Source organism: Crocuta crocuta, unplaced genomic scaffold, assembly GCF_008692635.1.
Source record: "Crocuta crocuta isolate KB4526 unplaced genomic scaffold, BGI_CrCroc_1.0 scaffold26, whole genome shotgun sequence".
Lineage (NCBI taxonomy): Eukaryota > Metazoa > Chordata > Mammalia > Carnivora > Hyaenidae > Crocuta > Crocuta crocuta.
In genome coordinates, this window is record NW_027532249.1 from 9,312,280 (window position 1) to 9,336,450 (window position 24,171).

At 39.9% G+C, this 24,171-nt stretch overlaps 2 protein-coding genes across 2 annotated transcripts in view; one reads left to right on the plus strand and one right to left on the minus strand.

Moving 5' to 3' along the window:
* Positions 1 to 3,524, minus strand: part of LOC144243080 (myosin regulatory light polypeptide 9) — a 10,683-nt gene extending 7,159 nt beyond the window's left edge. Inside the window, exon 1 of the mRNA XM_077778145.1 lies at positions 3,407 to 3,524. The gene's annotated coding sequence lies outside the window, so the exon portion shown is untranslated. The remainder of the gene's footprint in view (positions 1 to 3,406) is intronic.
* Positions 3,525 to 3,958: 434 nt separating this feature from the next.
* Positions 3,959 to 24,171, plus strand: part of MYOM1 (myomesin 1) — a 159,464-nt gene continuing 139,251 nt past the window's right edge. The window contains exons 1-3 of the mRNA XM_077778191.1: positions 3,959 to 4,641; positions 14,818 to 15,011; positions 16,085 to 16,207. The gene's annotated coding sequence lies outside the window, so the exon portion shown is untranslated. The remainder of the gene's footprint in view (positions 4,642 to 14,817; positions 15,012 to 16,084; positions 16,208 to 24,171) is intronic.

The window sequence follows — 24,171 nt, forward strand, 5'->3', positions numbered from 1 at the left end:
CATTAGTTTTTCTGTTAATCTTGCATTCCTTAATTTGTATTCATTGTAAAAACAGTTTGCAAAAGTTATAAAGGTTTTTTCCCCCCTTTGGTCAGCACTGTCAGTGGTCTTCCATAAAACTCTTCTTTAGCTCAATCAATACTTAATCATCAATCTTTAATATGATCAATGAATTACACCAATGTGCATCAAATATCACTAGTGTTGAAAACTACTTAAGAAATGTAAGGCAAGTGTCCTATCTTCAAAAGGTGAAAATATAATTGCGGAAGCAACTATAAAGAAATGAAATGAGGGGCTCCTGGATGGGTCAGTGGATTGAGCATCCAATTTCGGCTCAGGTCATGATTTCACGGTTTGTGAGTTTGAGACCCACGTTGGGGTGGCTGCCGTCAGCGCAAAGCACGCTTTGGATCCTCTGTTCCTCGCTCTCTCTGCCCCTACCCAGCTTACGCTCTTGCTTTCAAAAATAAATATACATTTTAAAAAAAGGAAATGAAATAATTGGTTAAATTTATGAAACGAGTCATAGTTTTAATTCCTGAAGTAGAACTCTCAAGTTAAAACAATGTGTGACAATAATGAAAAATAACTCAAAGGTGGTACATGATTGTTAAATACCGTGAGTTGAGAAAGATCTTTGTTTCTAAAAGATTGAAGTGGTGGGGGAAGACTCTGAAAAATCCTGTACCATTTAGAAGCTAGGAGACATCCTTAAAATTAAGAGATTCAGATGGCGGGTTTAAAAAAATTTTTTTTTTACATTTATATATTATTGAGACAGAGCATGAATGGGGGAGGGGCAGAGAGAGGAGACACAGAATCTGAAGCAGGCTCCAGGCTCTGAGCTAGCTGTCAGCACAGAGCCTGATGCGGGGCCCAAACCCACGAACCATTAGATCATGACCTGAGCTGAAGTTGGACGCTCAACCGACTGAGCCACCCAGGTACCTCTCAGATGGTAGTTTTAATTCTAAAAAATTAAAAGAGTTAATTCTACCAAAAAGTGGTAGTATAATGTTAGAAAGTTACTACCTGGGCCTTTTTCAAGGAGGTTATGCTCTTGTCTAGGAGTTTATCTCCCACAAGAAACTAGGAGCCTTTCAGCAATAGGGAGTGCAGCTTCACAGTATTTGTTCTAAAATATGGAAAGTGTACGGGCACATGGCTGGCTCAGTCGGTGGACTGTGCAACTCTTGATCTTGGGGTTGTGAGCTCAAGTTCCATGTCGGGTGTGGAAATTACTTAGAAAAAGAAAATAAAATCTTTAAAATAAGGAAAGTGTGGTTTAGTTTTTCTTACCAAACTAAAAGTGTGGGTGGAATAAACACTGATGAAGAGGGTGCCATATGAGACACAGTGTTATGATTGCAAAGAGCAGATCACTTACGATATTGTCACTGTTCTCCTTGCTATGATTCTAGCATGTTATCTACTTTGACTTTTCCCAAACAAGTGAGACTGTAACTCTTCATGTAACAAGTCTTTAGCAAATGCACAACTCTCATAGAAATTTATAAGCTAGGGTAAAAAACAATGAAAATATTTCATGTATCAATGTAAATATTCTTTATTTAGGATGGGAAAATGTAAGCATCTGAGATTTTCAAGTTATGGGATTCTCACCCATCAAAGTTAGTGCCTGGAGTCTATTTTTGGAGCATTTAATGAAAGATCTTTCATGTGAAGGCATATTTGTTGTATGAAACTTTAAAGCAGGAAAACTTGCAGAGCAGATCTCTATGAAATATGAAAGGATTTCACATGCACTAGAAAATGAAACATAGTCAATGGTGGTCAACAATATTCAGTTTACAGATCTAAAGGAGTATAACCTTGTTTTAAATTAGGGAATGTTAAGTGTTGTAGCAATGAATTTGGTGTGTGTGTGTGTGTGTGTGTGTGTGTTTAGCACGATCAAATATGAAGAAACTCAATTCAGGGTTATGACAACATAAGGGATACAAATCATGTAAGGAAAATATTAGACTAGATTAAGTGGTAGAAGAGTAAATGTCTTCAAAGAAGCTTTTTTTCATCACACCAAGGGCAATTGAAAGATTTTTTTCAGATTCTCGAAATACTATGATTTCATTTATAAAATATTGATCCATATTAATATTATACTTTATTACTCGTTAGAATTCTAGAGTCTAGCATTTATAAAGTGGTAATAGATATAAAATAATCTAGAGATGTTTTTTCTACAGAACTGGTACTCCAAATGATAGTATCATAGGAAGTATGATATATTCTTGAAAGAAAAACGCCCATCTTTGAAAACACTTTCCTAGTGTGGTAGTATCTACTTTCCAAATCCAGACCAAATTTCCTATCTCATTTATCAATGTACTTTCCCCTCAAGCTAAGTATACTTGATTGCTTCTGTGCCAACCGTAGGTTTTTAGCAATATATTTTCAGGTTGGTGCTTCTGTTCCAAATGAACAGAGTTTTCAATTCCTATGCAAACTTCCGGTTAAAGGTAGGGTTAGATTTCTTAGACAGCCACACCCAAAAAGTTCGTCGCACTTTACAAAGGCAATTACTTATCAAGGTTCACTTGCCAGTAAAGTCTCACTCCTGAAAACGGAAAGCTTTTCTTGGTAAATTTTATCAAAAGCCTTCCAGAACATGAAACAAACAGTAGTTTTAAAAAATCCTCACTTTCTTCGCCTTCAGATATAAAACATTTTTCACTTACGTTAAAATCTCAACTGAACGCATTTTTATTTGTTCCAAAGTTTAAGAACTGATATATACTTTCATATATCAACTCAACTACTTTAAAAGGAAACACTTTGGCAAACTGACATAAACCGAGGTCTCCACCCAAAAGGAACATGGTATTGTAGTTTGGAGTTTTCTCAAGCGGCAATCTACACCCTCAACCTCTCTTTGTAAAGTATCACTTAAAAAAAAAAGTTCTAATTACAAAAGTGGATGCTGGGCTGAGGAAGCTGCTAATTTGAGTTGGTTATTCCTACTAAACGTGGCCACACAGCTGCAACAACAGCTGCAGCACGGGGGGACACTGGGCTTGGGTTTTTGCGCAAACTCTCTTGAATCGGGCAAGTTTACGTTAGAAACTAAACATAGTTCAGGAGTCAGCGTCGCTGGGCTCGGGTTTCGCAGGCCCGGCTGTCGACCAAGATCGCGGCGCCAGCGAGTTAAAAACCACACTTCCCGAGATCCGAGTTTGGGCAAAGGGACAAAGTCCGCGCCTCGGCGACTTCCGGGCGTGGCCTCCGATCCCGGAGCTGGCCGTTGGACTCGAAACCAGGAACCCGCTAGTACATCGGCCCAGGTGCATTCCCGGAGCCGGTGGCCGCCGCTGCCCTCCCAGCCGCCCCATGGAGGTGGGCCCCCGCGATGGGCCTCGCGCGCCTTATCACGAGCACCACTCACCCTGCACAGCCGCAAGAATCCCAGCACTTCAGTAACCCCTTCGCTGCCCTCGCTGCCGCTACCAACACTCTTCTACACCCAGACCCCCCTTCTGATACTTCCGGCCTCTGCGTAGCAAACCGGAAGGAAACCCAGTCACCATTGTCGGCCGACAGAATGGGCCTGACTTAATAGAAAGACGATGGGTGGGGGGGAGTTGCCAGTGTGTTAGAAGGGCGCAATTTTGAACGAGTGCACAGGAAGGAGAATAAACTGGGCGACTTAGAACATAGAATAATGTGTCATGGTTCGTTCGTGTAATGGTTCGACTGAGTTTCCATCTTTTTATACCGCCTCTTAAAATGTAGGCTTTTCCCCCCCTTTCCTGTTGGCAAATGGGTGAGCCTGCCCTGTAGGTTTGCCTCCCCGCACATTCCAGGCCACGGCTAGGGGCGGGGCCCCGTGTGTCCAAGTCCTTGTAGGGACAAAGCGCAGAGGGCTGCGCGGCCCACGTGACCCGCGCTCAGGCGACTCCGAGCGCCCGGCCCCGGCTGCCGGGCAGTCGTGCGCCTGCGCGCGCGACTCCCTCAGGGCGCGCGTCTGGCTCTGTGAGGCTTCTGAGTAGGAGGGTTTATCTCTGGGCCCTGTGCTGTGTTTCGAAGGGTCCCACCCCTTCTACACTGGAGCAAACTTTCTGAAGTCCCCAGGGTCCTCAGCCAAGCGGCCGCTACCTTTTCGGCCCAGGCGGATGTCATGAGGTCACGAAAGATGAAGACTTCCTCCCTCTTCAAAACCGTTTGCTGTTATTTTTCCCACCAGAGCCCCGGTTAACAAGGAGAGACGGGACCTGACTAGGAGGGAAGACAGGCGACCAGCAAGAGCTGACTAAATCTTGCCCGTATCTCTCACTATGAAGCGGACTTGCGGTTTCGTGAAAATAGGAGTAAAAAGCCCAGCCTGTGTTTTCTCAGCTCTCCTTTTCTCGGACAGCTTCTAAGAGTGCATCTTGTTAAAGGAAGGCCAGCCCCAGTTCTGTCCTTTGCCATCCAAAGTCTGGTGAGGAAGACAGTGGTGCTGGTCACCTCCGTTCTCTGGGCTCTGCTACAGAAGGAGTGAGTTGGATCCGATGAGACTCAGAATCATCGTCCCAGCACTGGGGTTCGATGCCTAGTTTGGCTCACGTGGCCAGAACAGTTCTGACGTTGGGGGTGGCTATGGTTTTTGCCTCTCACTTGAATCACCCTGCTAAAAAGAAGGTAAACGCTGCAGAATAATGTATTCTAAATGTTAATAAACTACAACTTCAACCTCAGGAACATTTTATCTATTAACCTATAGCATATTCCAAGGTTAACATGGAAGTAAAATCACTGAAGAGTAAATAACTGCCCTAATTCTATAATGTGAGTGACACAAAGGTGATTAGTTTCCTAACGGCCTTGATTGTAAGAATCACTGGGGTGCTGGTGAAAGATACAAAATACTGGGTGCCTTATCTCCAACCTAGTGATTCACAATCTTTTTAGAGCAAGTCTTGTGAAGCCATCTATTTCACTGGTGTCCTAAGTAACTTAACACTGGGGGATGCAGAGCTAGACAGCTTAGGGCCTAAGACTTATTCAGTGACAGGGCCAGGTCCAGATGGCTTAGAGGTGGGGGACTGCGGTTTGGTCTGGAGTCTGACTTGGCCAGCAGTGCCAGCACCCTGCAGTGCACTCACACCTCCACTGAGTGGTGGCCTGCCACCACCGAGGCGGAGGCGTGGAGCCTTCCAACTACCGTCCATGTCTTCAGAAAGAAAACTTTAACCCACAATGAAATAGTTTAGTCTTCTCAGCTCAAAGGGAAGCAGCAGGGTTCTTGTTTCTCTAGTGTCAGATAATTGCGTTGTTTGCCTTTTCTTTCCACTTTATCAGTCAACAGGTATTACACAGCCACTGCATTTCCAAGCAATGTGGTGGGTATTGTGGTTTATGCTTTTTGAAATACAATATAGTTGCTATCTCTGGGATTGGGGGAGAGGGAGTAGAAAGGATTGAAAAGGCGCAAGGAGTATGAGGGAACAGTTGTAAAACAGATCATTACAGTACAATTAGGTAAGGCCCATATAAGGAACACAGAGGAGGAAATAAACCTGTCTGGGGACTTGTGGAAAGTGGCCCCGAGAGGACAATTAAAGAGCTGATTCTAAAAGTCAGTGGGGAAGGGCACCTGACTGGCTCAGCCTGTAGAGCATGCAACTCTTGATCTGGGGTTGTGAGTTCAAGCCCCACACCGGCCACAGAGCTTCCTTATAAAAAAAGGAGTTAAAAATAAAAATTAGAAGTTTTTGGGGTACTTGGGTGGCTCAGTCGGTTGGGCGTCTGACTTTGGCTCGGGTCATGATCTCACAGCTCTTGGGTTTGAGCCCCGCGTCGGGCTCTGTGCTGACAGCTAGCTCAGAGCCTGGAGCTGCTTCAGATTCTGTATCTCCCTCTCTCTCTGACCCTCCCCTGCTCACGCTGTCTCTCTCTCTCAGAAATAAATAAAACAATTTTTTTTTAAATTAGAAGTTTTTAAAAAAAAGGTCAGTGGGAAAAAAGAGGAGAGGTTCCAGGCAAATGGAGGAGCATGCATAATTGAAGGTGATCAGAGGATCTGGCTGATAGGAGATGAACAGGATTTGTGTGGTCAGTGTTCATTCATTCATTTATTTATTCCACAAGTAACTCTGGGTATACAAAGGTTAGCAAGCCAGTGTGGAAAAATAAAAATCTTGATAAAATGTTTTTCACACTTCTATCTAATATACTGATACTTAGTTGGGGGGGTTTTTTTGGTTTGTTTTTATAATAGCTCTTTCTTTTTTATCAATTAATTAATTAATTAATTTTAAAATTTATATCCTAGTTAGTTAGCATATAGTGCAACAGTGATGTCAGGAGTAGATTCTAGTGTTCATTCTCTGTGTATCAAAGCCAGTCCTCATCCCAACAACTGTCTTCTTTAATGTCCCCTACCCCTTTAGCCCATCCCCCCTCCCACAACCACTCCAGCAACCCTCTGTTTGTTCTCTATATTTAAGAGTCTCATGCTTTGTCCCCCTCCCTGTTTTTATATTATTTTTCTTCCCTTCCTTTATGTTCATCTGTTTTGTATCTTAAGTTCCTCATATGAATGAAATCATATGATATATGTCTTTCTCTGACTGACTAATTTCACTTAGCATGATACCCTCTAGTTCCATCCACATAGTTACAAATGGCAAGATTTCATTCTTTTTTGATTGCCAAGTAATACTCCATTATATATATATATACCACATCTTTTTTATCCATTCATCCATCGATGGACATTTGGGCCCTTTCCATATTTGGCTATTGTTGATAGTGCTGCTATAAACATTGGGGTGCATGTGCCCCTTTGCAAAAGCTCTCTTGTATCCCTTGGATAACTACCTAGTAGTGCCATTGCTGGATCATAGGGTAGTTGTATTTTTAATTTTTTGAGGAACCTCCATACTGTTTCCCAGAGTGGCCACACCAGTTTGCATTCCCACCAGCAGTGCAACAGAGATCCTCTTTCTCTGCATCCTTGCCAACATCTGAGGATGTTGTTGCCTGAGTTGTTAATATTAGCCATTCTGACTGGTGTGAGGTGATATCTCATAGTGGTCTTAATTTGTATTTCCCTGATGATGAGTGACACTGTTTCATGTGTTGGTTGGCCATCTGGAGGTCTTCTTGGGAGTAGAAGACTATTCATGTCATTTGCCTACTTCTTCACTGGATTATTTGTTTTTGGGGATTGAGTTTGATAAGTTCTTTATAGATTTTGGATACTAACCCTTTATCTGATATGTCATTTGCAAATATCTTCTCCCATTCCATCGGTTGCCTTTTTAGTTTTGCTGATTGTTTCCTTTGCTGTGCAGAAGCTTTTTATTTTTATGAGGTCCCGATAGTTCATTTTTGTATTGATACTTAGTTTAATGATTGGACCCACTGCCAAAGACCTCTGACTCTATGATGTCTCTATTCTTCTGAACCACGCAAGAGATTTTTGCTCTCAGGTAACAATCTTTTTACCTTAAGTTTAGAGACTTGGGTTCTGCTTCATATCCTTTCTTTAGCCTACTGAGTAACACTAAGGGCAAGTCACTCAGCTGATCTCAGCCCCAATTTTCTGATTTGTAAAATGGTGATAACATCTTCCTGTCCACTTGACAGAGTTTCCTGATTAAATGAGATAGTTTATGTGAAAGGTCTTGTTAAGTATAGAACAGTGGCTTTCAAACTTTAAATTGAAACTTACTGTACGAAATCTATATCACTAAATAATACTTGAGTACTTATGATGTTTCTAAGATTTCTATTCTATTTCAATATTATGCCATTTATCTTTTTTCCCATTCTGACTTCTTTACTGTACAGCTTTACTTTTCTTTTATTAATTTATTTTCAAGTTAGTTAATATACAGTGTAGAACCCAAAGACTCATCTGTTACATGTGACACCCAGTGCTCATCCCCAGAAGTGTACTCCTTAATGCCCATCACCTGTTTGACCAGCCCTCCCTCCCATCTCCCTCCAGCAACCCCCAGTTTGTTCTCTGTATTTAAGAGTCTCCTATGGTTTGGTTCCCCTTCTGTTTTTGTCTCATTTTTCGTTCCCTTCCCTTATGTTCATCTGTTGAGTTTCTCAAATTCCACAGATGAGTGAAATCACATAATATCTGTCCTTTTCTGACTGACATATTTCTTAGCATAATACCCTCCAGTTCCATCCACATTGTTGCATATGGCAAGATTTAATTCTTTTTAATTACCGAGTAGTATTCCATTGTATATATATGCCACATTTTTTTTTTTTTTTTTTAAGTTTTATTTATTCTTGAGAGAGAGAGAATGAGCATGAATGGGGAAGGGGCAGAGCAAGAGAGGGACACAGGATCTGATGCAGGCTCCAGGCTCTGAGCTGTCAGCACAGAGCCTGACCTGGGGCTCAAACTCAAAGCTCTGAGATCATGACCTGGGCCAAAGTCATACACTTAACAAACTGAGCCACCCAGGCACCCCAGTCACATCTTCTTAATCCATTTGTCTGATGATGGACTTTTGGACTCTTTCCATAGTTTGGCTATTGTTTATAGCACTGCTATAAACATTGGGATGCATGTGCCCCCTTTGAATCAGCATTTTTTTAAAAATATTTTTAATTATTTCTAGGAGGGAGAGAGAGACAGTGTGAGCAGGGGAGGGTCAGAGAGAGAGGGAGACACAGACTCTGAAATAGGCTCCAGGCTCTGAGCTGTCAGCACAGAGCCCGACGCGGGGCTCGAACCCACGAACAGCGAGATCATGACCTAAGCGAAAGTCGGATGCTTAACCGACTAAGCCACCCAGGCGCCCCTGAATCAGCATTTTTGTATCCTTTGGATAAATTCCTAGTAGTGCAATCGCTACGTTGTAGTGTAGTTTTAATTTTTTGAGGAATCTTCATACTGTTTTCCAGAGTGGCTGTACCACTTTTCATTCCCACTAGCAGTGCAAAAGCATTCCTTTCTCTCTACATCTCGCTAACATCTGTTGTTTCCTGAGTTGTTAATTTTAGCCATTCTGACTGTGAGGTGGTATCTCACTTTGGTTTGATTGGTATTTCCCTGTTGATGAGAAGCATCTTTTTATGTGTCTGTTTTATGCCATTTAACTTTAAAAAATACTCCTCAAGACCTACTACGTGTGAGCTTATAATACACTAATGCAGAGGTTCTTAACCATGGGTGACTTTTTTCCCCAAAGGAATATTTAAATAACTGAAGACATTTTCATTTTTACTGCCAGGGAGCTGCTACTGGCATCTTGTGCATAGAAGCCAGGAATACTGCTAAATGTTCCACAATGCACAGGATAGCCCCCTACAACAGAGCATTGTTTGGCCCAGAACGTCAGTAGAGTTAATGTTGAGAAAACCTTCCATTAATGTTTCAAGAGCTCAGGGTATATAGTATTTGATTCTTATGGGTTACTATAATTATTAAAAGGACACTATTAGTCTTGTTTCAAGGTAAGGCTTTTTTGTGAGACTAGAAAAATCTAAAGAGAGAAAGGAACTCATGTTAGTACATATATATTATGTGCTAGGTATTTTACCTAAGCATTTTAATCATTCAGGTTTTTAAAAATTTTTTACTGTTTATTTATTTTTGAGAGCGAGAGAGAGCTTGAACAGGGGAGGGGCAGAGAGAGAGGGAGAAACAGAATCCAAAGCAGGCTCCAGGCTCTGAGCTGTCAGCACAGAGCCTGGTGCAGGACTTGAACTCTCGAATTTGAAATCATAACCTGAGCTAAAGTCAGATGCTTAACTGACTGAGCCACCCAGGCACCCCTATCATTTAGTTCTTACAACACCTCTGTGAGGTAGGTATTATTAACTCCATTTCACAGATTAGGAAATAAGGCTCAAATATTTTGATGACTTGCCCACATTACCCAAAAGGTAATAAAAGAACTAGGGTTATAACTCATGTCTCTGCTTGCCTACGGGTAGGAGAGGAAGGAGGACAGGGGCCAGTATTCCTTATTCATGTAGTCCTAACTCCTAAGATAGTGCCTAGTTATCCGTGGGTGCCCGTAAGTATTTGGTAACTGGTTATTTGTTCAAATGCACATAGCTGGTAAATGGCCTGACCCAAAGCCTACATTTTATTTTATAATTCTGTGCTCTCCTTTTTGGTTCAAGAAGGGAAACTCCTTATCGAAACAACAGGAAGTATGGCTGAATTAACCTTTGGTATTTACTGACAAAGCCAGTAATTTACTAGTGATCACTTACAGTTTATATTACATATAAGAAACTTTCGAATGGTGAGAGACATGGCTTACATTCTGGTTGTGCCTACATAAATGGAATTCTAATTCTTTCTACACAAACTAGCATGTAACAAATTAGCATTAATCTGGGAAAACAGTAGGAGGAGCTCCTTTCTTTTAAATAAAGTTAAGGCGGTTAAATTAATCTGTTTGGAAATTAGTTTCAAAGCTCCAAAACTACAAATAAGTGTATTAAAAGGATGTAGAAAGTTCTGTATAAAGAATTGTTTTAGAAAAATTACAATTATTTTTAAATTCAGGAATGGTATACAAGATAAAAGAAATAATGTGAAATTGAATTAAGAATATTTGGGGGGAGTTATTATTTCCATACTAATACATTTGAAGGATGCCTGGGTGGCTCAGTTGATTAGGCATCTGACTTCAACTCAGGTCATGATCTCACAGTTTGTGGGTTCAAGCCCCACAACAGGCTCTGTGCTGTCAGTGTGGAGCCTACTTCAGATCCTCTGTCTCCCTCTCTCTCTGCCCCTTCCCCATTTGCTCACTCTCTCTCAAAAATAAATAAAACAAAAAACATTTGAAAAAAAGACAAATGCTTAGAAAACTTAAAATACTAAACAAAATTCAAGAAGAGAGAAAAGAGAGGGGCGCCTGTGTGGCTCAGTTGGTTAAGCGTCCTACTTCGGCTCAGGTCATGATCTCAGGGTTTGTGGGTTTGAGCCCTGTGTCGGGCTCTGTGCTGACAGCTAGCTCAGAGCCTGGAGCCTGTTTTGGATTCTGTGTCTCCCTCTCTCTCTGACCCTCCCCTGCTCAAGTGCTCTCTCTCTCTCTCTCTCAGAAATAAATAAAAACATTAAAAATTAAAAAAAAAAAGAAGAGAGGAAAGAGAATATGAATAAGGCAAACCAAAAGATGAAAGAAGAATTAACTAGAAAATAATTTACCTGTTCCTCGCAAAAATTAAAGAATTGCGCCTCCATTGATGAAAAGGCAAATATTCCTTAGATCAGAAGCTCTTTTGAAATATATAGCTTAACATAATTGATACTAATAATGATTTGTTAATGAATGAATGTGGTGACCAAATCACATTTGCTGAATTAATCTTGTGAGGTATATACTTTTTTAAATACTCCCAAATAAAACCAATGATGAAAACAAAATTATGGCTTAGGCTTACTTCAGCCAATTCTTATTCCATGTAAATTTCTTAGAAAGAAATCAACTTTGGCTGTGTTAAGGCACTGAAATTTGGAGTTTGTAAAGCAGTTATCCTACCCCAACTAACTAATATACTAATGCTTTGTCTACGCATCTGGAGGAAACAAGCTGAATGGTCACAGTTTGATTTTTTTTTTCATTTTATTTATTAGAGAGAGAGCAAGTGGGGGAAAGGGGGAGAGAGAGAGAGAGAGAGAGAGAGAGAATCTTAAGCAAGTTCCACACTCAGTGCTCAGCCTGACAAGGGGCTGGATCCCACAACCCTAGGATATTGACCTGAGCTGAAACCAAGAGTCAGACACTCAGCTGACTAAGCCAGCCAGGCACTCCTGAATAGTCATAGTTTAAATATGACCAAAGACCTCAAGTAGGCCCTTGTTATCTTGATGCTCCTGCTCTCTTAGATATCAATTAAAAATTTGTCTCCTTATACCTCCAGCACTTTTTCTCCCATCCTTGCTCTCAGTTGATGACCTTTTAAGTCACTGGGCAAAACGGACTTCCACAAGCTCTCACCACCACATCTACCCACTGGCTAGCATCTGTCCCCATATGTTGTCTTCTCCCTTTTCTTCTGTTAAATAGAGAGGTAACTTCCTTGCTTCTATGGAAAACCAATTCCTCTATTTGCTAACCCAAGTCACTCCAGTGATTCTTCCCTCTCCTGTATCACAACTTTGGTCTCTCCTTCTCCCTGTTGGATTATTCCTTTCAACAGGTATGCAGTAATGCATCCTGTATGTGGCAGACAGAATCATGGCTCCTGGAAGATGTTCACATTCTAATACCCAAAACCTGTGAATATGTTAGGTTACATGGCAAAGGTCAATTAAGGTTGCAGATGACCTTAAAATAGGGAGATTTTCCTGTGTTATCCCTGTGGGCCCAGCATAACCACAAGGGGCCTTAAAAGTGGAAGAGTGAGGCAGAATATGAAATTCAGGGGGAGTTGTGACTCTGGAAGAATGATCAGAGACATGCAATGTTGCTGGCTTTTAAGATGGAAGAAAGGAGCTATGCTCCAAGGAATGTGAGTGACCTCATAGCTGGAAAAGCAAAAAACAAAAACAAACAAACAAAAACTAAACAAAACAAAAATGGATTCTTCCTTAGAGCCCTTAGAAAGGAATACAGTCTTACTGACACCTTAATTTTGGCCTGGTGAGATCCAAGTTGCACTTTTAATCTTCAGAAGTGTAACATAACTAAGTTATGTTGTTTTAAACCACTAGATTTGTGGTAATTTACTACAGCAACATTAGAAAATGTTTACATTACAAACAAAAACAACAAAGCTATTCCTTATGCTATTATCTTCCAGTTTTGTCCTGTTTCTTTTTTGCCCTTTATAAATCTCCTTAAAAGAGTCACCTGTATTCAGTGGTCCAGTTCTCTCTTAAACCTTCAATAATAAGACTATTTCTCCCAACCACTTCATTGAACACGTACTTATCAAGATCACCAATGACCTTGTCATCCATGTCATCCTGGCCAATTCTCAGTCTTCAAACAGATTTGACAGGGTGATTGCTCCCTCACCTTTGAAACATTTTCTTCTGTCTCTTCTAAGATGCTATACTCTCCTGGTTTTCCTGGTTCCTTATGGCACATTCCATATGGTTGCTCTTTAGTTCCTCTGCCAGTTCCTCTTAATTTCCCCAATCTCTTAGAGTAGTTCAAGATTCATTGTTTGTCTCTTCTCTCTTCTGTCAACACTCTTTCACTAGCTGACCTCATCCATTTTCATGGCTTTAAATACTACTTAGACATTAATCACTCTCAAATATGTATCTTGGCCAAGACCTTTGCTCTGGACTCCAGACTCATAATATTGAGTCACTTGACATCTCCACAAGGAAGTTTACTAGATATCTAAGCCTTCAGACTCCCAAACTGATCTTCTGATCTTACCTACAGAACCTGTTCTTCCTGCCACATTCTCCATCTAGGTTAAGTTGCTCAAGTCAAAAAACTTTGGCTTATCTTTGCCACCTTTTTTCTTTTCTGACCTTCATCCAACCTTGTGGTCAAACCATCTCGAGGGTCTAGAATGGCAATTAGCCTAACCTATTGGTCAAGTTCTTCAAAACGTATAAATTTGACTATCTCCCATCACCTCTACAGGTACCATCCTAGTACAAAAATATCAAGCCCAGATTTTTGCAGTAGCCTTCTAACTGGTCTTCTTACTTCCATGTCCCTCAGAGTTCTGCTCTCCACAGCCACAGAGTGATCCTTCTAACATATAAATTAGATCATGTAATTGTTCTACTCAACACCCTCCAATGGTGTCTTACCTCAGAGTGAAAGCCAAATGCCTAGAGTGGCCTATAATAAGCCCCCCAAAAAACCAAACTTGGTTTCCCTGATTTTGTCTTTTATTGCTTGCTTTCACCAGTTGTTCAACCATATTGATTTTGCTGTTTCTCAAAGAAGGCATTTTCCCATTTGACACCTTTGCATTTGCTGTTCTTCTTCAGTGATCTTTCTTCTAACGTTTTCATTGCCTTCTCCCTCAACTCTCTCAAGTTTTCACTCAAATGTCATCATCTCAGTAATGCCTTCCCTGGTCATTGTATTTAATATTCCATTATTCATTCTTCCACATCCAGCATTCTTCTTTCTTACTTTATTTTTTCCCACTGCATTTATTACCTCTGACATAACTGTATACTTTCCTTACTTTGTTTACTACTTATTTATTTTTTACTAAGTTCCATGAAGACAGGTTTGGGGGACTGTTTTGTTTACTGAAGTATCCTGAAGGCCCAGCACAGTAATTAACACATTACAGGCACTCAATAAATAAAAATACATGTTGAATGAATGAAGAACTGGAAGGTAGGGGATGAGGGGGAAATGGCAAAAATGTGAGACCTAAGAGGTGGGCAGAGACCATGCCCTGAATGACCTCAAATCTATGTTTCTGAAGGTCAATGGGATACCACTGATCTGTCTTACGTATAGGATTAATATGATCAGACTTGTATTCTTTTAAATTCACTCTGATAATAGTACAGATGATTAGTAGAAGGTAAGCCTGGGAGAAGAAGGAATCAGAATTTCTGACAGATGGTAATGCCCATCACTGAAATAAAGAACATGGGGGAGAAATAGTTTGGAGAGTAGGTATGGTAATGATAGGAAAGGACATTTTAGACATTTTTGAGGTAGTGGATTAGGAGACAGTACTGAGACCAAAATGTAACAGAGAGACGAAAAGTAAAAATATAAAAGAGCTATCAAAAGCCATGAGGATATATTGAGCTAGTCCGTTGTATACTTAATAGAAAATCCAGAACATGATAAAAATGAGAATATTGGAAAATGATATTAAAACAGGTGACTGAGAGTTTTCCAGAACTAAGAGCCAAAAATCTTTATAATCTTTATTCAGGTTGAAAGTGTACCCAAATATGAAACAAGAAAAATCAAAATAAGCCTGTACCAAGTCATGTCCCAGTGAAACATTGGAACGTCAAGAGTAAAAAGGAAAACAGTACAAACTTCCAGAGAGAAAAGAGATTGCCTGCAATAGGATGACAGTGGGCCCAACAGCATGCTCTCCTCCAGCAACAATACATGCCACAGGTGGGTGACTCATATCTTCAAAGTGCCACGAGAAGTACCACCTACTCCTCATGCCATGTGTCTGTGGAACTCTGACAATTCTTTACAAAGAATTCTGTATGCTGTTCTCTCTAGAATCTTTCAGGTCTAGAGATTGATCTCCTTGTCTCTTTTAATTCCTGAATTGGAACATTAACTAGGTGCCACAAAATAGATTTCATAACTGTGAAATTGTATAATTGTAGAGCATGTCCTGGATAGATGTTCTGACAACCAGTGCTCTCAGCCTTTGGGATATCTGCCAGAATTCTGGGATAATATGAACCTCATATTTAACATCATATTACACTGAAAAATATTGAATCACTTTGGATTGTTCTCTGCTTTTTTATGTGTATTTGACTTGCTTTCCAATTAGCTTGTAAACATATCCTATATTAACTTTACATTTTCAAAGTAGAAGTTAAAAAAAATTTTTTTTAATATTTATCTTTGGGAGAGAGAGAGACAGAGTGTGAGCAGGGAAGGGGCAGAGTAGGAGGGAGACACAGACTCTGAAGCAGGTTCCAGGCTCTGAGCTGTCAGCACAGAGCCTGACATGGGTCTTGAACCCATGAACTATGAGATCATGACCTGAGCTGAAGTCAGAGCTTAACCAACTGAGCCATCCAGGCATCCCCTATGTAGAAGTTTTTTTAATGTATCCATTAATAATAATATTAATAAACATATTATTATAATATGATATAATATTATTATTATTATTATTTACTACTTCTTATAAGCCAGGTGCTCTGAGTGTCTTATTAACATTACATTTCAGTCACTGCCCTGCAAGATGGTTACTGTCACCACCATTTTACTGATGAGGAACTTGAAGCTTAGATTAGTAACCTGCCCAAGGTCATATTGTGGGGAATACTTGAAGGGGCAGGAATCTAATGTAGGTCTATATGACTTCAAAGCCTGAGCTTTCAGCTTCTATGTTGTATTGATTGGTGAAGCATGCTAGCTGTTGATTAAAATGATTGTATCAATAATTTAGAGTGGGAATATTTGCCTAAAATGTTGACTTATTTTTTTGTTTTTCCCAGGAAAAGAGACGTTATGGTTTCTTTCCATAAAGAAAAGACTTTCCATAAAGCCAGGCTTTCCAGCAAAGCTTAATTCCACTGAAATCAGTGCATTGGGGCAGTATCTGTTTTAGCCAGCCACCTGTAAGTATATTACAGCTTTTGATTCTGAGTCCTTCTTTCTCCTGTGGGGAGTTTCTGTTTCAAATAACTTGTCAGCATTTAACACAAAACACCTCCTTTTGTATTACCTCATGGAGTACTGATTCAGTAAAGCATTAAAGCACTGGTCTGGCAGCACTACCCAATAATCCCTGAAAGACCAAAGAACCTGAAGTTAAATTTGAAGGGGCCTTTCCAAGATGAGTGTTCATCTTACTGTGTGCTACATAATTCATTACCTGCTTAAGAAAGAAAAGCCATGAAATGAAAGTACACAGACTTCCTAAGAGTGCCACCTTCTGTTTTTATACCCATGACCTTGCACTGTGCCAGGCATGTCATGTGTGCTCAATTAAACCTAAGTTAAAACTGTAAACCTTATGCAAGAACTTTGAGGCAAAGGTAGTAGAAAAAAATAAAGGAGACTTAGGAAGTGGTTAAATGATTAAAGTGGTCCTGTGTTGAAATGCAACCAGATATATGTTATCAGACTTCTGTGTGGCCTGCTAGGTCCAGAACGAAAATTTTCTTGGTACACAGGTAGTTGTGGTGGCCAGATTAGCCACAGACAGATTAGATCTTGTTTGATATATAGACCCCAAAAAATTAATGCTCAAGACAGGGGAGACAATGAATAAAATCTTGGTGTTCCTCTATTATTATTATTTTTTAAGTTTATTATTTATTTTGAGAGAGAGAGTACATCCACGTGCATGCAGGTGAGTGGGGTAGGGGCAGAGACATAGAGGGAGAGACAGAATCCCAAGCAGGCTCCACTCTGTAAACACAGAGCCCGACGTGGGGCTGGATTCCATGAACCATGAGATCATAACCTGAGCCAAGGTCAGAAGCCTGACCATTAACCAACTGAGCCATCCATATGTTACTCTGTTAATTCTTAGAGTAATTCTATTTAAGTTCTTTTCATATAAACTGCATCAGATGTTTGGTAAAATAATGTATATAATAGTTACATGAAATATATCTGTGTGTGTGTGTGTGTGTGTGTGTGTGTGTGAGAGAGAGAGAGAGAGAGAGAGAGAGAGAACTAACATTAGCATCCTTGCCTAATGTAAAGTCCTCTACTTGACTCTAAAACATTACAAATATCACAAAGGAACAAAATTTCCGACTTCCAAACCAGATAGTATTAGGTTTTAAAATAGAAAAATTGGCCAAGGAATGAAAAATATTAATAGGAATAGATTGAAATTTATAGGCTCAGCACATGACTGCCCAAGTGTAATAAACAATGGTGCAAGTAATAACTATTTATGAAATGTAGTTGAAAAAGAGAATATTAAAACTGAGAAAAATAAACTTGGATTAAATTCTCACAGCATAAATCACAATAAATTGCAGGTGAGTTCCAAGTAAGCGTAAAGCACAATAAGTTGAATGAAATAGAACTGTGTAAGTATCTTAACTGGAAAGAAGAATATATATGGTTTTTTTTAAGAATATATATGTTTTAAAAAATGGTCTAACTACAGCATCATTGGCATACAGTAAACCACACATACTTTAAATGTACAATATCCTATGTTTTGATACATGTGTACACTTGTGAAATCTTCACCACACTCAAGATACTGAACATATCTATCAGCCCCAAAGTTTCTTCATGACTGTTTGTAAATTCATCCTTCCTGACTCCTCCCACTTCTCTCCTCCCCCATCTTCAGGCAACCACTCTCTGCTTTCTGTCCCTATTGTTTGTGCAAATACATGTTTTGTGGCCTGTGAAAATGTTACTGATTATCAGATTGATGGTTCTACTTTTACAAAAGTCAAAATGTAATGAAATCAAGGAAGGAATTGAAATGGAAATGTTTTATGATCAATATGACAGATAAAACTTAATATCTAGAAAATTTTTTAAATTTAATGAAAACAGTGTTTCATTTTGACTTGTTCTAAACAGACACAGTCCAGTTAGCTCTAAAAAAAGGGTACCTAGGTTAGGCATATACATGAACAGCATCATCTAAACTGGAGAGTTACTGATAACAGAGGGAGATTTGGGGTATTGACTCTTTGGTTTTTCTCTCATGAGCCAATTAATTTTCTCTGATTAGGGCTCTGCTTCTTTGAGCACATCTACTTAGTTTCCTCTCTACCAACTGTCTTTCTCTGCTAACCCTAATTTCTGGTCCCTCATGATTTCAACTTGTCATGGTTCCTCTGATTCCAGTATTCGCAAAGCAACTCTTCATTCTACCTTTTCCACTTTTGCTCCTTCTATTAAGTGCATTGACACAACATTTCCAAATTCAAATTCTTAAGAGAGGAATGTGATTGGTTTGGCTCACCTTTTGGACCAGGCCTTACATAGGTTGCTGGCAAGGATATACATCAGTTACCTTTAGGTCTGGAGTGACCCATCATTGTGGGTCAGAGAGCAGGAATCACATGGTATAAAACATCAGCATGTACTATGAGCAGGGCAGCCATTGAATGTTTACCTGTTCAGAATGTAGTTCTTCAGAGCCAGATGGAGGTGGGTTCAAATACCAGCTCCACTATTTATTAGCTGCGTGACTTTGGGTAACTTGCCTAGCCTGTCTGAATCTTAGTTTTCTCATTTATAATTTGGGGATTTTTAAAAAATTAATCGAAACACATGTAAAGCATGGTACAGTATCTAGCAGACAGCTCACACAGAGGAAAACTCAATAGTTAGCTAATATTGAAAGAAATGTCCAGCCTCACAAAGAATTTTTAAAATTCATTTAAAAATAGCTATAAGGGGACACCTTGGGGCTCAGTCAGTTAAACATCTGACTCCTGATTTCAGCTCAGGTCATGACCTCAGTTTGTGAGATCAAGCTCTGTGTCAGTCTCTGCACTGACAGCATGGAGCCTCCTTGAGATTCTCTTTCTTTCCTCTCGCTCTCAAAATAAATAAATAAACATTTAAGAAAAAAGAAAATAAAAATAATAAAAATAGCAATGAGATCTATTTCATACCTGTTAAACTTGCTGAAATAAATTAAAATTAAGGATGCCTGGGTGGCTCAGTCGGTTGTGTTGGACTTTTGATTTCGGCTCAGGTAATGATCTCACAGTTTGTGAGATCAAGCCCCTCATTGGGCTCTGCACTGACAGCATGGAGTCTGTTTGGGATTCTCTCTCTCCCTCTCTCTCTGCCCCTCTCCCCTGCTAGGGTGCATGCTCTCTCTCTAAAATAAAATAAAGTAATTAAAATTTAAAATAAATTAAAATGATACATATTGCAATATTGATGTGGCCATGAAGAAAGAGCATAGTCATATTTGGTAGATGGCATAGCCTAATTATTCCAGATAGCAATCTCACAAAACATGACCTTTAATTCATAGTCCCTCTCTGGAAAAGTATTTCCCAAGAAGGTGATTGAAAAGGAAAACGTCTATTTGTACAAAATATTTATATCTCTCTTTTTAATTCAGAGGCTTTCATCATCCCTAAGAGATTATTTTTCCTTTGAGCTGCACATTAGAGTCATTTAGGAGCTTTTAGAAACTCTTGTGTCCCATGCCCAGAGATTTTGAGGTAATTGTCCTGAAATATGGTCTGAGCTAGAGAAGTTTAGAAGCTTGTTGGCTATTTTAATGTGTAGCAAGGAAGGAGAACTACTCTTCCGGTCCCACTCCAGTAGGGGAACTGTGAAGAAACGGAGGCAGGGAAAGGCCTCTGAAGGGAGCACACATAGATATAATAAAAGAGCTGGGTTGCAACTGAAGATGTTCCTAGTTCCTAACCCTGACTGTTAGCCTTTATGAGTAACTGGAAACATCCATGTGTCCAATATTTAAGGATTAGGACACCAATGTACAATGCATTCGTTAATTGTTATTGGATATCTCTGGACAAGGTAGAACATAGTGTGTAGACACTGATGAGAACCAGTTGTGATAGCGGTGTATCTGTTGCTCTGCTCACCAAGAGATTTCTCAGCTGACACTGCTGAGTTCCTCCTTGGGAGGGGCATTGTCCCCCCTTCATGCTCTCCCCTCTGCCCAGGGTGACTAAGTTCCCCAAGTCTCCCATCTCTCTTATGGGGAATGGGGTTATCAATGTCCAGGATTGCTGAACTGTGGGCTGTTTATACTGAACGGTAGTGAATCAGAAGCCCCTGTTTTAAAATTGTGAAATATATACAACACAGAATTTACCATCTTAACCATTTTTAAGTTGCACAGTTCAGTGGCATTAAGTACATTAACACTGCTGTACAGTTATCACCACCATCTGTCTCTAGAACTTTTTCATCTTCCTCAACTGAAACGTTCTACCCGTTAAACACTAGTTCCCTATTTCTAACACCTCACTGCCCTAGCCTCTGGCAACTACCATTCTACTTTCTGTCTCTATGAATTTGACCTAGGTACCTTATGTAAATAGAATCATATAACATGTGTTCTTTGTGCCTGGCTTATTTTACTTAGCTCAGTGCCTTCAAAGTTAGGAGTGTTTATGAGATTGAGAGAGAGTGTGTATAGATGAGTGGGGGAAGTGGGGCAGAGGGAGGGAGAGAGAGTGAGAGAGAAAGAGAGAGAGGTAGAGAGAGAGAAAGAGAGAGAGAATCTTAAGCAGACTCCATGCTCACCACAGAGCTTGACATGGAGCTGGATCCCATGATTCTGGGATCATGACCTGAGCCAAAATCAGGTTTAGACGCTCAACTGACTGAGCCACCCAGTGCTCCAAGAGTCCATTTTTAAAGATAAATTTTCCCAAATCTTTCTCCCCACTCCCTTGTTCTTTCCTCCAAAGGCCTCCTTCCTTCTGGGGGTTAAGGATCACCCCATTCCTTCTATTGGCCCTTGCTCCCCGGCTCTAGTGCTACTCTGCCTTTTGCCTCTTCTTTTCTAGGCTCAGTATTATCTGGTGAGCAAGATAGGAAAAGCTTGCTCTGTAAGCTTGTACCTGAAACTCCTAAGTCTGAAGGTTTGTTTTGTTTGTGCATCTTTGTTTCTGTTTCAGTGTGGATTGGGAGAGAAAGGAAAAGGGACTCTCAAAGTATGAAAGAGAGAGAAGAAAACAAAGAACATAATCAAGTTAATACTTGAAGATATATGCCTGCCTCAAATATAAAACTATTATCTACATTATTAAAAGAATAGAAGGAGTTACAGAATTTTATCACAAGTGGATTGTTTTAGTTATGAGCAAGTATTGTATACTGATAAGTGGGTGAAGTCTGGATCTGGGTTATCTAAATTTGAACATAGTTTTTTTTCTTAAGGATTTTTATTTTATTAAAAAAATATTTTTTCTTAGAGAAAAAGAGCATGTGAGGCTGGGAGAGAGAGCGAGAGAATTTTAAGCACAGAGCCCAATGTGGGGCTCAATCACACAACTCTGGGATTATGACCTGAGCCAAGATCAAGAGTTGGATGCTCAACTGACTAAGCCACCCAGGTGCTCCTGGGTTATCTCAATTTGAATTCTCACTCTTAACATTTTTTCCCAGTTTTATTGAGATATAATTGACATTCAGCAATGTAGAAGTTTAAAATATATAGCATAGGGATACCTGGCTGGTTCAGTTGGTAGAACATGCAATTCTTGATCTCAGGATTGTGAGTTAAAGTCCCACACTGGGTGTGGAGCCTACTTAAAAATAATAATAAAATGTACAGCATAACAACTTGAATCACATATATTGTGAAATAATTACCACAATATCTAACACTTTTTCTTTGTATGTACTTGAGCAAGTTACTGAACTTCTCCATACCTCAGTTTTCTCATTAGTGAAACTGTACAATAATAATAGTACCTACCTCATAGAGTGCTCTGAGGAATAAAGAAGTTAATACATATAAGCCATTTATAATACCACCTGGGACATAGTAAGTACTATGTAAGTGTTAAATATCAATACTTTTTGGTCAGTGTTTTGCTACTTGTTATCTGTGAGACCAAGTGTGGTTGACTATATAAGGATAAATATATTTAAAAATTCAAGATAGCATTATTCACAATAGCCCAAAACAGGACACAATGAGAAGTTCATTAATTGGTGAATGGATAAGCAAAATATGGTATATCTTTCAGTGAACTATTTCTCAGCAATAAAAAGAAACAAGCTGCCAAATCTTGCAACAACATGGATGAATCTCAAAAACATCTTACTAAGAGAAAAAACTCAGACGTAAAGGACTACGTATTGTATGATCCCATTCATACGAAATTTCTAGGAAAGGCTAAACTATAGAGACAGAAAGCCAGGTCAGTTGTTGCCTAGGCTGTGGATGGGACCAATGATTAACTACAAACTTGCATAAGGTAGCTTTTTCCGGTGATGGAAGTATTTTAAAGCTGGATTTTGGTGATGGTTGCCCGGTGCCCGACTATATAAATCTACTAAAACTCATTGATTGAACTTCACTCTTAAAATGGGTGAATTTTGTGATGTGTAAATTCTACTACTCTAAAACTGTCAAAAATGAAATTAGAGATTCAAATCTGTCCCTCTTTAGCCTGGTTCTTATTTATTTATTATTTATTTATTTAAGAGCAAGCATGTGCATGGGTAAATGAGCGAGCAGGGGAGGGAAAGTGGGTTCCCTGCTCTCAAGCAGGCTCCACACCCAGCACAGGACCCAATGTGGGGCTCGTTATGGGGCTTTATATGGGGCTCAATCTCATGACCTGGAGATCATGACCTGAGCTGAAATCAAGAGTTGGAGGCTTAACCAACTGAACCACCCAGGCACCCCTAGCTTGGTTCTCACTTAAAAAAAAAAGAAGAAGAAGAGGGGTGCCTGGCTGGCTCAGTTGGTGGAGCATGCAGCTCTTGATCTCAGGGTCATGACTTCAAGCCCCATGTTGGGCATGGAGCCTACTTAAAAACAAAAAAGAAGAAGAAAAAGTTACTGTTTTTGGAAAAACAATGTATGTCAGTTGTTGGGAGGCAGTTCTCCATGGGTCATTCATGTTTCTGTATATCTTGCAAGCAGGCCCAGGCTTCCATTTGTTCCAGACTATCTTTCCAGGAATGTTTGTGTAGTGAACAGCCTTTGAAGATAGAAAGAGTGTCTCTCTCCAGGGAAAAAGGCAGGCATGCTTACTAGCCAATATAATAAAGAAAATGTCTGCTTCTGGCACAAAGGGTGAACATGCTTAATGCTCATTATGCAGTATTTGGGCCCATAAGATGAGAAATAGAAAGGAGTGGAGCTGGCAAATTATACAGGGTAAAATGTCAGATATTACCTTATGCAACAGTACCACAATTATTTTAAAGTAACTATCCAACTTTGTCTACCCAACTACACAGTGGCTACTTTGGGGACATGAGCAAATCACCACTGGACCCTAGGGCATGGCATGGTGTGTGACATAGTAGGTTTTCAATACATGCTCTTTCTTTTTCCATATTGTTGATACATGCATTGTACTTGTTAACTGCAACCTGCAACTTAAAAAAAATTCTTGATTTGAGTTGGAATTTAGTTTTTGTTTCATTTACATTTCATTTCTAAAGAATACTTATTTTAATTACTTTTTTGGTTTGTCTTTTTATTGTTTCTTTTTGAGAGAGAGAGAGAAAGTGCAAGCATGGGAGTGGCAGAGAAAGAGGAGAAAGAGAATTTATTTTTTTTAAGTCTATTTATTTTTTAGAGAGACAGAGACAGTATGAGTGGGGGAGGGGCACAGAGAGGGAGAGAGAATCCCAAGCAGGCTCCATGCTGCCACCACAGAGCCTGATGCGGAGCTCAAAGTCACCAAACTGTGAGATCATGACCTGAGCCGAAACCAAGAGTCAGACGCCTACTTGAATGGGCCACCCAGGTGCACTGGGAAGAGAGAAGATCTTAAGCAGGCATGGAAGCCATCGTGGGACTCAGTGCTACAACCGTGAGGTCATGACCCGAGCTGAAATCATGAGTTGGACGCTTAACCAGCTGAGCCACCCAGATGCCCCTAGAATATTCTTGCTTATTCCCTCATAC